The following is a 19,430-nucleotide window of genomic DNA, read 5'->3' on the forward strand; positions in this document are numbered from 1 at the left end:
ACTCACTGGAGTTGCCGGAGGACTGGACACTGGTGATTCAACATTTACTACTTATCACCCCCATACCTGCATGCCATCTCACACCCTCACTCTCACTCCCATCACTCCACTCCATCCTACACACTGCCCCTACACATATGACTAACCTCAATGCCAAACCCTCCATGCAATACCAATACATGAACAGCCCTCCCAGCCCTGCATGGACACCCATCACAAAAGCATCCACAGCATGGAGAACTAACAATCCCACAATACATCACCATACACAAACAAAGGTAGCAGGACAACAGCAACGATAGATGGGAAGCTAGGGATGTACAATATGCCACAGAGATGAAGCATAATACATCACTTACATCCCCATGGGTGCCCCAGCCAATCTCAGAGGAGAGGAGGTGCCACAACTACCCAATCCCCCAACAGAAGATGTCCCCAGTGATGACAGTAACTCTGGACTTCAGGATCTGGATGAACTACCTGGCCCATCAGGGACAACTGGTCAGTCGGTCACCCCAGCCCCATCCCAGTCAACCACAAAGCCTCCCCCATCAGTATCCAACGCCACAGCACCCACCCAGCATCCCCACTCCTCTGTCCCCAGGACACGTCAATCAGCAGTGTGCCCAACTGTACAGGGACCCCAGGCCACACCTCACACCCAAGACAATCAGGGACCTGGGGTCAGTGGCAGTGGGCACACCGTTCAGAGGACACAGGCACAGGGCAACAGGGACACTGGGAGGACTGCTGTGCACACAGGGGAGGACAGGCCCAGGGAACCGGCTCTCCAGGAGGCACTCACCAATGTCCTGGGGGCCTACCAACAATTGCAGAACACGATGGGCCAGATCCTTAACTACATGCAGGAGAACAAGCGGCTGCAGGAGGAACACCATCAAGAGATCAGGGAGGACTTGCAGGCTCTCAACACCACCATGATCTCCATAGCAGGGGTGCTGGCAGACATGACCAACATCATGAGGGAATGGACAGCACACCAGTGGGCCCCTACCACTAGCCAGTCTATTGACCAGCCCTCCACTTCCACTGCAGCTAGTTGGCAGGAGACCCTACCCTAGGACCCACAGGCCACCAGCACCCCTCCCCCTGCAGAAGGTGAACCACCCCGTAATCATTCCCTGCGACCCAGACAGAAGCCAGAGACACTTGCCAAGACCAAGACCACCGCCAGGAAATGAGACTCTCCTGATTGTCCCCCTTGTGTCCCACTCTGTCACCTTGTCCACTTGATTATATGACGGAACACCGAATTAAAAACAACTACTAACCTTAACAACGAGGTCGGAACACTGACCTCGTCCTTACTACTAATGATTTTACCACGAATGCCTTAATAACGATATTTCGTTGTAAAGGCATTCCTGATAAAATCATTAGCAATAGGCACCATTCACCCTACATCCCTCACCCCACCCCCCCAACCCCACCCCAAAACCTAAAACCCGCAGACCCCCCACCCACTCCCCAAAACCAAAAGCGCCCCACCCCCCAACCCCACCCTAAAACCTAAAACCCCCTGACCACCCACCCACTCCCCAAAACCAAAAACGCCCCACCCCCCAACCCCACCCAAAAACCTAAAACCCCCTGACCCCCCACCCACTCCCCAAAACCAAAAACGCCCCACCCCCCCAACCCCACCCCAAAACCTAAAACCCCCTGACCCCTTACTCACTCCCCAAAACCAAAAACGCCCCACCCCCCAACCCCACCCCAAAACCTAAAAACCCCTGACCCCCCACCCCCTCCCCAAAACCAAAAACGCCCCACCCCTCCAACCCCACCCCAAAACCTAAAACCCCCTAACCCCCACCCCCTCCCCAAAACCAAAAACACCCCACCCCCCCAACCCCACCCCAAAACCTAAAACCCCCTGACCCCCCACCCCCACCCCAAAACCTAAACCCACCACTTACCTTCGCCAACTCCCTTCTTTGTACCTTAACCATGCATGTTCGTTGTTCAGAACATACGTAGTTAAGGCACAAAAATACGAAGTTGTGGTTAAAAAAAGCATTGTTACGCTTTCGTTAACCACGACTTTCGTAATAAAAAAGTCGTAAAAAAGGATGTTTCCCGACTGGAACAATACCCTGGACATTCCTCTACTATCACCCCATTCCATTGCACTTTTCAGTCAAATATTTGCACTACACTAAACACCATATAGCACAATTTGAGTGACACCGTTTTATGTGTTGAAAATGTGCATTTATGGGAACAGTCATATCTCGTGCAGATGATCTGAACACTGTGATAGCATACATATAATGACCTGTAGCTGCCTGCAGTAAACACATCCGGACACTGTTATCATATCACCAACATCTGTAAAAGGACAAGCCATAGGTGACAGTAAGGTGAGATGCAAAGGAGGTGAATGCCTTCATGCTACACACAAAACCTCAATAGTCAGAGTAATGGTCAGTTGCACTGTCTCACCTGTCTGTCATTGGAAGTATGGACGTATAACTGATGTTCTGCTGTCCACATCTTCATCCTCTGCCTCCTCATCCTCACTGTCCTCAGTGTCCACTGCTGCCACAGGGTTATCTCCAGTCCCCTAATCCTGCAGAAAAGGCACATGTCGTCTGATGGCCAGGTTCTGCAACATGCAGCATGCCACTACTATCTGGCAGACCTTCTCAGGTGAGTAGCACAGGGATCCACCTGTCAGATGCAGGCATCTGAACCTGGCCTTCAGGAGGTTGAAGATCCTCTCGATTATTCTCCTGGTTCGCCCATGTGCATTATTACAATGATTCTTAGCCCCTGTCATGGCCTTCCTCACAGGGGTCAGGAGCCACAATAGGTTTGGGTAGACAGAGTCACCTGCAAATATTGAGGGATAGAATTTAGCCTTACACAATCCTATGGGGGTAACACTTGAAGGCATACACTGACATACAGTGGGTGAGAACTATGGCTCACCTATTAACCACACCCTGTGCCTCTGTAGTAGGGCCATCACATTTGGGATGCTGCTATTCCTCAGAACGAAGGGGTCATGCACTAACCCAGGATACTTGACAGTGACGTGGGAGATGCACTGGTCCGCCAGGCACACCATTTGTACATTCAGTGAGTGGAAACTCTTCCTATTCCTGAACACCTGTTCATTCTGGCGGAGTGGGAAAAATACAATATGCGTACCGTCAATGGCCCCAATAATATTGGGTACATGTCCCATTGCATAGAATCCAGCCTTCACAGTGGCCAAATCTTCCACCTGGGGGAAAGAAATGTAGTTGCACGTATTCACCAAGGCAGAAAATACCCTTGCCAGCACGATTGAGAACATTGGCTATGACATCCCTGCTGCCAAGCCCACTGTCACTTGGAAAGAACCAGTTGCCAGGAAATGGAGCACTAATAGAACCTGCATAACAGGGGAGGTCCCAGTGGGATGACGGATAGCTGATATCAGGTAAGGCTCCAATTGGGCAGACAGCTTTGCAATTGTGGCCCTGTCCTGTCTATAGGTGAGTATTATGTGCCTATGCTCCAGTGTAGCAAAGTCCACAAGAGGTCTGTACACAGGGGTTTGTCTCCTCCTCCTATTCATCCGCAGTGGTAGGTATCTAAGAGACACAAGAGTGAGTAGGCTGTCACAATTTGAACAATGGAACCACCACCTCAGTGGGCATACAGCATTAATGTGATGGGACAGTGGGAATGGCAATGTATGTGCAATTATCAGCAATGACCAAGCTATGAAAGATCTGTATGTAGTCCACCACCATGAAACTTTGGAGGAGTTGGAGCGCTTGGCGGATGGGGTCCTACCCCAGTATGGACAGCTGTATGGGTCTCCAGACCAACAGGTGAGTACACCTTGGGCACGATGCATGTGGGAAGGTTGCATGGAGATATGTGTGTAGGCATTGTGTCATTTGGGGGGATGTCTGTTGGTAGTGTACATGGTGGGCGCCGGGCGATGTGTGTGCCAATGGAGTTGGAAAAGGGATTTGTAGGCCATATGTGTGACAGGCTGAATTGTATGCATAATGGTGTCCTCCTGTCTGTATTACCTCTGCAGGTCAGCGCCCATCAAAAGAAGGGATTGCAGCGTGCCATCCACAAGGATGTGCGGACCCAGCCCAGCACCTCAGCCAAATAGTCCATGGGAACAGCGGAGACACCTCCTAGTCGTGGAGGCAAGACAGTGAAGAACTCCACTCCACCAGACAGGAAAGGGAAGGATCCCACTACGTCAGCCAGGAAAGGGAAGGATCCCACTCCACCAGCCAGGAAAGGGAAGAATCCCACTCCACCAGCCAGGAAAAGGAAGAATCCCACTCCACCAGCCAGGAAAGGGAAGGATCCCACTCCATCAGCCAGGAAAGGAGAGGATTCCACTCCACCAGCCAGGAAAGGGAAGAATCCTACTCCACTAGCCAGGAAATGGGAGGATCCCACTCCACCAGCCAGGAGGGGTAAGGTTCCCACTCAACCACCAATGCAAGAAAAGGTTCCCACTCAACCACCAATGCAGGAAAAGGTTCCCACTCAAACACCAATGCAAGGAAAAGTTCCCACTCAACCACCAATGACAGAAGAGGTTCCCACTCACCCACCAGTGACAGGCAAGAAGCCCTCACCTCCAGCTGGGACACAGAAACCCTCACCTCCAACAGAGGCTGCCCAGGAGACACCTCCCCCTGCAGAGAAAATGGAGCCCTCACCTCCAGCAGAGGCTGCCCAGGAGGCACCTTCCCCAGCTGGGACACAGCAGCCTTCACCTCCAGCAGGGGCTGGCGGGGTACCACCACCACCATCACCAATGATCATGGAGCCCTCACCTCCAGCTGAGACATATCAGCCCTCAACTCCAGCAGAGGGCATAAAGGCCACCTTCCAGGGACTGTTGTACAAGGAGCCACCTCCAGGATCAGTGTGCAAGTTCCCCACCTCAGAGACTGTGACCTTGCACTCCCCAACATTGAAAAATGGGCATGGAGCCCCCTCCAGGATCAGTGGGCAAGTTCCCCACCTCGGAGATTGTGACCTTGCACTCCCCAGCATTGGGAATTGGGCATGGAACACCCTCCAGAACCAGTGGGCAAGTTCCCGACTTCAGCTGAGGTGTCCCCCACCCCCTTCCCCCTTCCCCCTGAGGTGCCTGTCCACTTCAGTGATGTTGCCCCTGCACAGTTTTTTGCGTATTTATCAGGATCCAGTTGGAGCTTGGACTGTGCCTTGTGGCCATGTGGACCTTATGGACTTTGGACGGGGCATTGGCTCTTTCTGGACAATTGTTTATATATCTCTGTTCTAAAATTGGTTCATATGGTGGCTTTTGCCTTGCAATTACAATTTCAATACTGCTGACCTCTAGTCCTTGTATTATTATGCCGTATGTCCTGTGCCATTGCTTTACGCCTGCAGCTGGTTGTGTGTATGGTGTGTGTGTGAATGGCGTGTGTTGTGCGTGTGTGTCACTCTCCTTTTCCTCCCTCCCTTCCTTGTGTGCTAGGCGGCTGTATTCACCATCGTCATCTTCGTCGATGTTGGTGTTCCAGGTGGAGCATGGCATAGAAGAGCATTGGGAAGACTTGAAGTTCCGGTTCCATGGTGGCGTGGATCTTATCTGTGTCTCAGTTGGTGAGTCTTTGGTCTTCTGTGATGTGTTTCAGCCAGGCTTTTGATGGCATTGGTACCGCCCCAAAATCGTGGTGGTTTGCAGTGTCATGATATGGTGGGCGGTACATTGTCTTCCCCCTGACTATTGATGGCTACCGCTGTGGTGCATGGTGTTAACGCCCTGGCGGTTGGTGTGGTACATTGGCTGTCTATGGGAGTTCTCACTGCCATGGTCTTAATTTGGCGGTAATTACCACCAGCCTGTTGGCGGTATTACCACCACTTTACCAGTCACCGCCAATGTCATAATGACCACCTAGGAGTCTTAATCCATAGAAAACAGTGAGAATGCTGTTGTTCCACAGAGTGCCCGGTTTGCATAAAAAATTAAGCCCCATGGGCGAGTGTACGTTGGAAAAGTCGGTGATGCGTCGATTCCTTACTCGCACGTAAGGCTGTGTGACCGGTTGGGTCGGTGATGTGTCATTTTTCTCCCTCACGAGAAAGTGATGTGTCGATTTCCATATAGGCACCTTGGGTCTGGGCAGCCTTTGCGTAAATTTTTCACACCCAGCGATGTTGCGTTCGAAAGCCGGTTGTACGGTGTCAGGAAACCTCGCTGTTTGGGGTTTGTGTCGTTATCAGCAGACGCAAGCGGGTGTTGCGCATCTTTTCTCCAGCAGCAATGCGTCGACCTCCCAGCTGTGATGTGTGGAGCATTGATTTCAGCCGCGAGGCCGGCGGAGCATCGTATATCAACCGCGTTGCGGATGGTGCAGCAAAAATTTCCCCGCAACGCGGCCTTTGCCTGGATTTCAGTCCTTTTCAACCAGCTTCACCTTTCAAGGGCCCAGGGACTGAATGGGGCACCATTTGGCAGGGCAGGAGTCTCACCAGAGAGTCCAAGTATTGGCAGATGAAGTCCTTGATGGTCCTGAGACTTCAACAACAGGAGCCATGCTCAACTCAAGCCCTTGGAGATTCTTCTCAAGCAGGAATGCCCAACAAAGTCCAGACTTTGTCCCCTTTCACAGGCAAAGGCAGCATCTGCAGGATAGCCCAACAAAGCACAGTCACAGACAGAGGCACCACTTCTCCTCAACTTATAAAAAAAAGGGAGCACACTGCCTAATACTCCAGAAGAAAAGTATGACCCCAATGCATCATGGTAAATGCAGTCAAAATCATGGTACATTAAAAAAACGAATAAAGTCTTTCACCCATGTAGGTGTAGCAAGTGCTGTATATCCCTGTACACATGTTTCTGGGTTTAGCCCATCATCAGCAGGGAGCAGCTTGGTAAAGGGGTTTGCTTGAAATGCCGCCAAAAGTTTTCTCGTGTTTAAGTACTGCTCACTGGCGCACAGGTGCCTCACCAACGCTCGTCAGCCATGGCTCAAGGGAGCAGTTATAAAGAAATAGTTTACAAAAAAAAGGGAGCATACTGCCTAACACTCCAGCAGAAAAGTATGACCCCAATGCATCATGGTAAATGCAGTTGAAATCGTGGTACGTTCAAAAAAGTAATAAAGGCCCTCATTATGACATTGGTGGTAAATGCCGCTTACTGCCACGCTGACGGCTGCCAACATACTGCCGCAGTGGCGGCTATCCGTTCACCATATTATGACACACGCACACCAATCCGATGGAATACAGCTACATACACAAATCCACCAGACCAGAGGTCAGTGCTAAAGTGGCAGACCCAACACCCAGAGCATTATGCCAACAAAACAACACCCATCACATTATGACCCATGAATGATCACGGCGGACATTCAACGGCGGTAAACCATTGGTGGTACACACCGCCACACTCAGAATGGACACCCACAAACAAAACAACACTACATTGGCCAATACAAAAAACACACACCTGACACCCATACACACACCACACCCACACACCAACACCACTATAAAACACACATCCACATTACCCACAACCCTTTACCAACAACATACATCCCTTACGCACTGCACCTAATTACTCAACACACTCTCACCAACACACACAACACAATACCCATGGCACCACAAAGGCACCTCTGTTATACTGAGAAGGAGTTAAGTGTCATGGTGGAGGAAATTGTCAGGGTAGAGCCACAGCTGTTTGGAGCATAGGTACAGCAAATATACACTGCAAAGAAGATGGAGCTATGGCGGATAATCGTGGACAGGGTGAACGCCATGGGACAGCACCCAAGATCAATGGATGACATCAGGATGAGGTGGAACGACCTACGTGGGAATGTATGTTCCATTGCAGCAAGGCACCAGCTCGCCACACAGAGGACTGGCGGTGGACCCCCACCTCCTCCCCCACAGCTCACAGCATGGATGCAGCAAGTCTTGGCAATACTACATCCTGACGGACTCGCTGGAGTAGCCAGAGGACTCACTGGTGAGTCAATATTTACTACTTATCACCCCACATACCTGCATGCCATCACACCCCCTCACCCTCACTCCCATCACTCCACTCCATCCCACCCACTGCACCTACACAAATGACTAATCCCAATGCCAAGCCCTGCATGCCATGCCAATGCATGGACACCCCTCCCAGCTCTGCATGGACACCCATCACTAAAGCATGCACAGCATAGGGAAAATAATATTCCCACAATACATCACCATACACAAGCAAAAGGTGGCAGGGCAACACCAACCGAGAGAGGGGAAACCACGGATGTACAATAAGTCATACACATGAAGCATAATACATAATTTACATCCCCACAGGTACCCAGCCAATGTCAGTGGAGAGGAGGTGCCACCACTATCCAGTCCCCCAACAGAAGATGCCCCCAGTGATGACAGTAACTCTGGACTTGGATCTGGAGGACTTACCTGGCCCATCAGGGACCACTGGACAGCCCGTCCTCCAAGCACAATCACAGCCCACCATAGAGCCTCCCCATCAGGATTCAATACCACAGCATCCACCCAGCGTACACACACCTCTGCCCCCAGGACACGTCAATCAGCAGTGTGCTCACCTGTACAGGGACCCCAGGTCACACCTCACACCCAAGACAATCAGGGACCTGGGGTCAGTGGCAGTGGGCACACCTTTCAGGGGCAGGGACACAGGCCAACAGGGAAACTAGGTGGACTGCTGTGCCCCTGGGCGAGGACAGGACCAGGGAACAGACTCACCAAGAGACACTCTCCGAGATCCTGGGAGCATACCAACATTCCCAGGATATGATGGTCCAGATCCTTGACAACGTGCAGGAGAACAGGCGGCTGCAGGAGGGACGGTATCAGGGGATGAGGAAGGACTTGCAGGCCATCAACACCACCCTGATCTCCATAGCAGGGGTGCTGGCAGACATGGCCAACATCATGAGGGAGGCAACAGCACATCAGCAGGCCCCTACCACTAGGCAGTCAACTGAACAGCCCTCCACTCCGCTGCCGCTAGTGGCCAGGAGGCCCCCACCAGCATCGCTCCCCCTGCAGAAGGTGAGCCACTCCGCAAACATTCCCTGCGACCCAGACAGAAGCCAGAGACACTTGCCAAGACCTTCACCTTGTCCACCTTCAACTGCCTTTGCTCCCCTTCCTAAGGACACTTGGACACTGCACCTGTGCTACAAACAGACTGGAACAATACCCGAGACTTTCTTCCATCATCACCCTATTCCATTACACTTTCCTCTCAATTTCTTAGCACTATAATAAAAACCCTTGAACACAACTCACATACTTGTATGTCATGTGTTGGAACAGTGTATTAATGGAAACAGTTATATCCGTTGCAAATGAACTGTACAGTGTGAGAGCAAAGAAATAATGACCTGTAGCTGGCTGTAGTCAGCACATCAGTACACAGATGTCATTGCACTAACATCTGTAAAATGAGAATCCATAGGTGACAGTAAGTAGAGGTAAAAAGTGGGTAATGCTATCATGCCACACTCACACAGAATACACCAATATTCGTTGAAATGTGAAGTTGCACTGACTCACCTGTGTGTCATTGGAAGTACTGACGGATAACTGTGGTTTTGTTGTCCTCATCCTCATCTTCAGCCTCTTCATCCTCACTGTCATCAGAGTCTACTGCAGCTACAGGGGCATCTCCAGTCTCCTCCTCCTGCAGAAAAGGTACATGGCGTCTGAGGGCCAGGATGTGCAACATGCAGTATGCCACGACTATCTGGCAGACCTTCACGGGTGAGTAGCGCAGGGATCCACCTGTCAGATGGAGGCACCTCAACCTGTCCTTCAGGAGGCCGAAGGTTCTCTTGATGATCCTCCTGGTTCACCCATGTGCCTCATTGTAACATTCTTCAGCCCTTGTCCTGGCATTCCTCACAGGGGTCAGGAGCCACGATAGGTTTGGGTAGCCAGAGTCACCTGCAGGTATTGAGGGACAACATTTAGCCACACACTATCCTATGATGAAAACATCAGAGGCATACACTAACAGACACTGGGTGGGGATCAAGGCTAACTTATAAGCCACACCCTGTGCCTCTGTAGTTGAGCCATCACATTTGGGATGCTGCTATTCCTCAGGACAAAGGCATCATGCAATGTCCCAAGATACTTAGCATTGATGTGGGAGATGTAGTGGTACGCCAGGCACACCATCTGCACATTAATGGAGTGGAAACTCTAACGATGTACACCTGTTCATTCTGGCGGGGGAACGAACCCAATATGTGTCTCGTCAATCACCCAAATAATATTGGGGATATGTTCCGTTGCATAGAATCCGGCCTTCACAGTGGCCAAATCTTCCACCTGGGGGAAGCTATGTAGCTGCACATGTGTTTTACCAGGGCAGACAACATTCTTGCCAGCACGATAGAGAACATTGGCTGTCACTTGGAAAGAACCTGTCGCCAGGAAATGGAGCACTGATTGCACTTGCACAAGATGGGGGATCCCAGCTGGATGACGGATAGATGAGATCAGGTCAGGTTCCAACTGGGCACACAACTCACCGCCATGGTCATAATTTTGCAAAAGTTACCTCCAGCCTATTGGCGGTATTACCGCCACTTTATCACTCACCGCCAGGGTCATAATGAGGGCCAAAGTCTTTCACCTACGTAGGTGCAGCAAGTGCTGTATATCCTTGTACACTTGTTTCTGGGTTTAGCCCATCATCTGCAGGGAGCAGCATGGTATAGGTGTTTGCTTAAAATGCCGCCAAAAGTGTTCTCGCGTTAAAGTACGGCTCACTGGCGCACAGGTGCCTCACCAATGCTCATTAGCCGTGGCTCAAGGGAGCCGTCATAAAGACATAGGCGGTCATTACAAAATTGGAGGTAAAAGCTGCTTACCGCCATGCAAAAGACCGCCAACACACCGCCGCGGCAGCGGAAATCCGCCACAGCTATTATGATCCACATTTCGGAATCCGCCAAAAGTCAGACACCCACACAAGTCCGCCACACCAAAGGTCAGTGATAAACTGGCGAAAACAAAACCTCCACCATCACGCCAACAGAAATACGCCCACACTATCACAACACACGAATCCATGTGGCGGTCTTTCAACCGCGGTATTCCATTGGCGGTACACACAGCCTTGCTCAAAATACACATACCTTTACAAAACACTACCACAGTGGACAATTCCAAAGTCACACACCTGATACACATACACACACCACTTCCACACACCCATTACAATATAAAACACACACCCACATCACCCACAAACCCCTACGACAAAATATCCAGAAAGAAGGCCAGAGAGAGACACCACCAGCAAGAACAACAGCATCCACAGGCACACAATACCATCACCGACACAACTTCCACGCACCTCACACAACACACCACTACATATCACCACACTTATCACAACACACTCCACCCCACACATCACCTACACCACCCCATGGCACGGCAAAGACACCCCAGGTTCTCGGAGGAGGAGCTCAGGGTCATGGTGGAGGAAATCGTCCGGGTAGAGCCGCAGCTATTCGGATCACAAGTGCAGCACACCTCAATTGCAAGGAAAATGGAGCTATGGCGAAGAATAGTGGACAGGGTCAACGCAGTGGGACAGCACCCAAGAAATTGGCAGGACATCAGGAAGAGGTGGAACGACCTACGGGGGAAGGTGCGTTCCGTGGTCTCAAGACACCACTAGGCAGTTCAGCGGACTGGCGGCGGACCCCCACCTCCTCCCCCACAACTAACAACATGGGAGGAGCAGGTCTTGGCGATTCTACATCCTGAGGGCCTCGTAGGAGTAGGTGGAGGAATGGACTCTGGTAAGTCAAAGCTTTACTATTACATCCCCCACCCTACCTGCATGCTATCACATACCCCCACCCTCACTCCCAGCACCCCAACTCCTCACATATGTCCCAACATCACAAACCACACATCCCAACACCAAGCCCTGCATGCAACAACAAAGCATGGACACCCATCACCAAAGCATGCCCACTGCACATACCCATACACCCCCCAAAACCATCATCACACAAGCTCCCACACAGGAATGCTAGCACTGGGGTACACGGTCACCCACCCATTGCACACCATTACACACACAGATTTAATAAACATCCTCTTATACCCCTGCAGGACCCCTACCCAACGTCACCGGACAGCAGGGTCCACACATGTCCACACCACCAGCAGAAGAGGCCCACAGTGATGACAACACCTCTGTCCAACTGGATCTAGATGACCAGGCCGGACCATCGGGGACCTCTGGACAGTCGGTTCCCCTCACACAGGCACAGGCCACCACAGACCTTCCCCCCTCTGGAAACACCAGCACAGCACCCACCCAGCGGGCCCATACCTCCGTCCCCAGGAAACGTCAATCAGCTGTGTGTCCACCACTACAGGGAACCCAGGGAACCCAGGCTAACCCACCACACCAACAACAGGGACCTGGGGGGGGGGGCTCCATCCAGGGGACGGAGGTCCCAGGAACACAGGAGAACTGGGAGAGCTGCTGTGCGACAGGGGGCGGACAGGCCAAGGGGACCCACTCTCCACGAGGTCCTCTCCTCCATCATGGGAGCCTACCACCACTCCCAGGAGAAAATGGCAACGGTACTGGCCAAGTTTCAGGAGACCCAGCGCATGCAGGAGGAACAGTATATGGGCTTCAGGGAGGAACTCAGAACCATCAGCTCCACCCTGGACACCATTGTAGGGGTGCTGAAGGAACTACTCAACACCAGGAGGGACACTGTGGCACTACAAGGGGCCCCTGACACTAGCATGGACGATGAACTGCCCACAACCTCCGCCGACGCTAGTGGACAGGACGCCCCGCCACAGCACCCCACCCCCTGCTGAGGGAGAACCACCCCGCAAACGGTCCCTGAGATCCAGGAACAAGACAGAGCATGATGCCAAGACCCCCGCCAAGAAATGAGACCACCCTGATTGTCATCCTACTGTCCCACTTTGTCACCCTCTCCATAATTAAACTGCCCCAGCTCTACTTCCTATGCCATATGGGCAATGCACCTGTGAGACTAATAGACTGGACTCTGCCATGGACACTCCTCTGCCATCACCTCTCACCATTTCACTACCCCTTCCAATATTGAGCATTTAAATAAACACACCTAAAGCACAAAACGATCTGGAGTCTGTCTGTGATTTCGAAATAGTGTATTAACAATTACAGTGCTAAAATGTTTTTAAAATAGTAATGTCAACATACCTATGTCACACAGCTCTAGTCCATGAGGAATCTAAGCAGATGTCACACAGTGGGACCCACATCTGTGAAATCGTAAGGGAAAGTGACAACTCAGTGACCATACACTGGGTGAAAACGACAGACAGGAGAGAGGTAGTAGTGTTAAAGCAAAAGTAGTAGGCAGGTTTGTATTCCTACCTGTGTCTCACTGGAAATATTGCAGGATCACTGAGTCCCTGTTGTGCATGTCTTCTTCCTCTGCTTCCTCCTCATCACTGTCCACAGGCTCCAGAGCTGCCACAACACCGACATCTGGACTATCCTCCTGCAGAAAAGGCACCTGTCATTGCAAAGCCAAGTTGTGAAGCATACAGCAGGCCACGGTGATCTGGCACACCTTCTTTGGTGAGTAGAATTGGGCTCCACATGTCATATGGAGGCACCTGAACCTGGCCTTCAGGAGGCCGAAGGTCCGCTCGATCACCCTCCTAGTTCGCCCACGGGCCTCATTGTAGCGTTCCTCTGCCCTTGTCCTAGGATTCATCACTGGGGAAAGTAGCCATGACAGGTTGGGGTAACCAGAATCACCTGCAAATGGCGAGGGACAACTGTTAGGCACACACTAACCTGTAGGGATAACCACAGACCCAGACAACAATTCCCAATTACTTGCTTCCAGGTGTTCACCTAATAGCCACACACGGTGCCTCTGGAGTTGACCCATCACATAAGGGATGCTGCTATTCCGCAGGATGTAGGCATCATGCACTGAGCCAGGGAACATGGCATTCACATGGGAGATGTACTGGTCTGCCAAACATACCATCTGTACATTCATCGAATGATAACTCTTCTGATTTCTGTACACCTGTTCACTCCTGTGGGGGGGACCAAAGCCACATGGGTCCCATCAATGGCACCTATGATGTTGGGGATATGTCCCAGGCCATAGAAATCACCTTTCACTGTAGGCTAATCCTCCACCTGAGGGAAAACGATGTAGCTCTGCATGTGTTTCAGAAGGGCAGACAACACTCTGGACAATACGTTGGAAAACATAGGCTGGGACATCCCTGATGCCATGGCCACAGTTGTTTGAAATGAGCCACTTGCAAGGAAATGGAGCACTGACAGCACATGCACTTGAGGGGGATTCCTGTGGGATGGTGGATTGCTGACATCAGGTCTGGCTCCAACTGGGTACACAGTTCCTGGATTGTGGCACGGTCAAGCCTGTAGGTGATAATCAAATGTCGCTCCTCCATTATCAACAGGTCCGCCAACGGTCGGTACACCGGAGGATGCCGCCATCTCCTCACATGTCCCAGTGGACGGTGCCTATGAAAGACAACAGCGAGCACAGAGTCAAACAACTCAGAGGTACATACCCACAGTTTACACAGAACACCATCCATACACAAAAGGTGGCCTGTATGTGTGTTGAGTCTAGGCCTAGGTCTGTGTGACGCAGTTGAAAATTATGCCATGTGGGCCCCTGAAATGGCAGCTGCCTGACCTCTAAAGTGGGACAATGGGATGTGAGGTAACTGCGCTGGCGTTGTACACCGTCGCAGTAGGTGGTCGAAGACCACGGCGCAATGCTGCATTGGTTAACATTGGACCCTATGGGTCCCAGGAGCAAATGACGATGTACGCCGGCAGTGACGGTACGCACCGCCGCAGATGTGACTGCCATTTTCTATCTGTTCAATCACTCGATACCTGATCTTCGACAGGAGAGTACCTACACTGCAAGTGCTGCTATGACCTCGGTCTGGAAGAGACAATGGCACGTGCGTCTGGGGAAAGGGCCCCTGCCTTCACATCGGAGGAGTTGGAGAAAGTCGTGGACCGGGTCCTCCCCCAGTACAAGCTACTCTACGGTCTTCCAGACAAACAGGTAAGTACACAGGGACCATGTTGTATGGGCTATGCCTGTGTGGAAAGGGCTGGATGTAAGAAGGAAGGGGGCAGAGTGCTGCGTGCATGAAAGACCGTGAATGCATGTGCCACATGGCAAGGGTAGGGATGGGGGCCAATCACTTTGACGGTGCAGTTGGTAATGACTTTTCTTTTTCCCCTGTACATTTCATGTAGGTCAGCGCCCACCAGAAGAAAGATATTTGGCGTGCCATCGCCAAGGACGTTCGGACCCTGGGAGTCTACCACAGATGGAGCACCCACTGCCGGAAAAGATGGGAGGACATTCGCCGCTGGAGCAAGAAGACGGCGGAGGCTCAGCTGGGGATGGCCTCCCAACGTGGGAGGGGTGCCCGTTGCACCATGACCTTCCTGATGTTCAGGATCCTGGCGGTGGCCTACCCGGAGTTGGATGGGCACTTGAGGGCATCACAGCAGACACAAGGGGGTGAGTACACTCTCATTCTGCAGACTTTGGGTGCAGTGGAGGTGTCTGGGTGGGGGAGAAGGGCTGTGGGTTTCCCTAGGCCAGTGCGAGTTCGTAGGCAAGGCCCCTCCGTAAGGCAGGCCATGTGGCACCCCACCTCTGTAGAGTGCCAAGTACAGCTATTCATGCCCCTGTGTCATCTATGTGTGCAGATGTCATCCATAGCCTTGTAGGCTATTTCCCAGGGGGCTTCTGTGTCTGTCGTGTCCGCCAACGGTAGCGGTAATCCATGCACTCAACATGTCTTTATTCTGTTTCCCCCCCCACACTTTTTGTGGTTTCCCTGTTCTTGTGTGCATTAGCATCATCAGGCGGAGGAGCAGTGGCACCGGAGCACGAGGGAGCTGCATCCCACATGGCCATGGAGGGCGACACTACGGAGTCTGAATTCACCAGTGGGACGGAGGGCGAGTGGAGCTCCACGGCGGGGACAGGAGCTGAGACCAGCGACACGGACTCGTCCTCTGATGGGAGCTCCCTTGTGGTGGTGGCAACATCTGTGCCCCCCGCATCTACAGGTACAGCCGCCACCCCCCTACCAGCACCGCCCTCCCAGCAGCCCCTCAGCCTTCGCCCCGTGCCTGCTCACCCAGGAGGGTGGGCATCACCTTCGCCCCAGGCACCTCAGGCCCTGCCCCAGTCACCCCTGCTGCCCTCAGTGAGGTGGCCATTGACCTCCTCAGGTCCCTCACTGTTGGGCAGTCTACCATTTTGAATGCCATCCAGGGTGTAGAAAGGCAGTTGCAACAAACAAATGCATTCCTGGAGGGCATTCATTCTGGTCAGGCGGCCCTTCACTGAGCTTTTTAGACTCTGGCCTCAGCACTGATGGCAGCCATTGTCCCCCTCTCTAGCCTCCCCACTCCAACTTCCTCCACCCCGACCCAATCCCCTGTACCTCTGCCTATCCCAAGCACACCATCAGACCAGCCTGCACACACCTCAACACACAAGGGAAGCTCAGGCAAACATAAGCACCACACATCCACAGGCACTCACGCAAGCAACACACACATGCAGACACACCAACATCCACTGCCTCCACTGTGTCCCCCTCGTCTCCCTCCTCCCTCCCGGTCTCGTCTTAACTCACACCTGCATGCACTACCTCTACAGCCACTTCGTCCCTCACCAACACACCCACCAGCACAGCCCTCACACGTGCAGTCACCACCCCACTACCATTCACACATCCCCTGTGTCCTCTCCCAGTGTGTCTGTGACGCCCCCTCCCAAGATACACAAACGCAGGCACACACCCACCCAACGGCCATCCACATCACAACAGCCTCCAGCGCATGCACCTTCACCCAAAGTCACCAAACGTACACCTCCTACTACCACCACCTCTTCCTCCACTCCCAAACCCCCTCCAGCTACCCGTCCCAGTGTGTCCAAAAAACTTTTCCTGTCCACCCTTGACCTTTTTCCCACACCTCCCCCACCCTGTCCATCTCATAGGTCCCGAAGTAGCACCTCAGCCACAACATCTCCGGGACCAGTGGTGCTGTGGTCACAGGTATGTGGAGTGTACCGGCCACCAGGACAGTCAGTGTGGCATGGAGCCACAGCACAGACAGTCCCCCACCTGTGAAGCATCAGAAGTTGGCCAGTGCTCGGCGGGAGAGGGTGAAGACTCAACCCACCAAAGCCGCTCCCAGGGTTCCCGCTGGGAGTGTGGAGTCAGCTGTGACACCTTCCAAGGTGGGGAAGGGCCACAAGAAACCCAGCAAGTCTGGGAAGAGCAGCACGGCGGAGAAGACCGCCATCATCCCCGATGCCTAGGAGGCCACCGCCAGCCCCGGCCCAGCTGCCCAGCTGACCAGGAGGCCACCGCCAGCCCCAGCCCAGCTGCCCAGGAGGCCACCGCCAGCCCAGCTGCCCAGGAGGCCACCACCAGCCCCAGCCCAGCTGCCCAGGACGCCACCGCCAGCCCCAGCCCAGCTGCCCAGGAGGCCACCACCAGCACCAGCCCCGCTGCCAAGGAGGCCACCGCCACCACCAGCCCCGCTGGGCCATGAAGGACCGCCAGCACAAGCCCCGCTGGGCCATGAAGGACCGCCAGCAGCTGAGACCCTGCAATGTAGACCGCCATCTGAAGCACCGCTGAACAGGGCACTGCCAACTCAAGCACCGCTGAACAGGGCACTGCCATCTGAAGCACTGCTGAACAGGGCACCGCCAACTCAAGCACCGCTGAACAGGGCAGCGCCAACTCAAGCACCGCTGAATAGGGCACCGCCATCTGAAGCACCGCTGAACAGGGCACCGCCATCTCAAGCACCGCTGCACAGGGCACCGCCAACTCAAGTATCGCTGAACAGGGCACCGCCATCTGAAGCACCGCTGAACAGGGCACCGCCATCTCAAGCACCACTGCACAGGGCACCACCATCTCAAGCACCGCTGCACAGGGCACCGCCAACTCAAGCACCGCTAGCCCATGAGCAGCAGGGGCACTGACGCAACTGGGTCCGTCACGGGGTGAGTGATGCACTCTGGGCACCAGTCCCCCTCCAGAACCAGTGGAGAGATCCATCCACTACCTCTGTCCTTAACAGGATGAAGCACTTTGGGCACCAGTCCCCCTCCAGAACCAGTGGAGACTGTCATCCACTACCTCTGTCCTTAGCAGGATGAAGCACTCTGAGCACCAGTCCCCCTCCAGAACCAGTGGAGACTGTCATCCACTTGAGAGACTGTGGCTTTGCACTCCCCAGGATTGAACAGTGGGCAAACCACCCACTGTAGAGACTTGAGAGACTGTGGCTTTGCACTCCCCAGGATATGGCAGTGGGCAAGCCACCCACTGTAGAGACTTGAGAGACTGTGGCTTTGCACTCCCCAGGATTGAACAGTGGGCATGTGGCCCCCTCGTGGATTTGGTGTCGTGCACTCAAGCGGCTGAGGTGCCCCCCTTTCCCTCCCCCTGAGGTGCCTGTTTTCTTGCTGTCTGATGCCCCTGCAGTGTTCTCTCCGTCATGGTCGGGGATCTTGTGTGGGCCTCGCCCATACCGTGTGGTCCCAGTGTTCCACAGACTTTCTTTGTGCAGTAGCTGGACTACTATGCCTGGTATTTATTTTGTACATTGTGTATATATATATTTCTGCCTACTTGTTTTTAATATATTCCGATGGTTACACTCATTTTCTTTGGTCTTTGCATTCTTCCGGGGGAGTTTGGGGGGTGTAACTGTGATGTATTGATAAGCATTAGTGTGAGTGTTGTGGTGGGTGACGGTGGGGATGTTGCGTGTGTGTGTCCCTGTTTTTTTCCTCCCCCCTCCCCTGTGTCCTAGGTGCTGTACTCACCATGGTCTTCGCCGCCGGCGTTCATGCTCCTGGTAGAGGAGCAGGAAGACTATCGCAGGGAGAATTTGGAGTTCCGGTTCCATGGTGTCCTCGTTCCTCGTGGAGTGTGTAGAGGTGAGCGTTTTCCCTTCGGGATTCCTGTTTCCGCCGTGTTTTTATCCGCGGTGAATCCGCCCCGGAAAAGGTGGCGGATTGGCCTCTCATAATAGTGTGGGCGGTACATTGTCTCCCGCCTGTCTGTTGGCGGTGACCGCCGCGCTGTTTGTACCGCTGTGGCGGTCTGAATGTTAAAGTGGCTGTCATTGTTGGCGGTTTCCGCCACAGTAGTAATTGCAATTTTTTTACTGCCGGCCTGTTGGCGGTCTTACCGCCACTTTAACACCGTCCGCCAGGGTTGTAATGACCACCATAGTTCACAAAAAAAAGGGAGCACACTGCCTAACACTCCAGCAGAAA

Source organism: Pleurodeles waltl, chromosome 5 (genome assembly GCF_031143425.1).
Source record: "Pleurodeles waltl isolate 20211129_DDA chromosome 5, aPleWal1.hap1.20221129, whole genome shotgun sequence".
NCBI lineage: Eukaryota > Metazoa > Chordata > Amphibia > Caudata > Salamandridae > Pleurodeles > Pleurodeles waltl.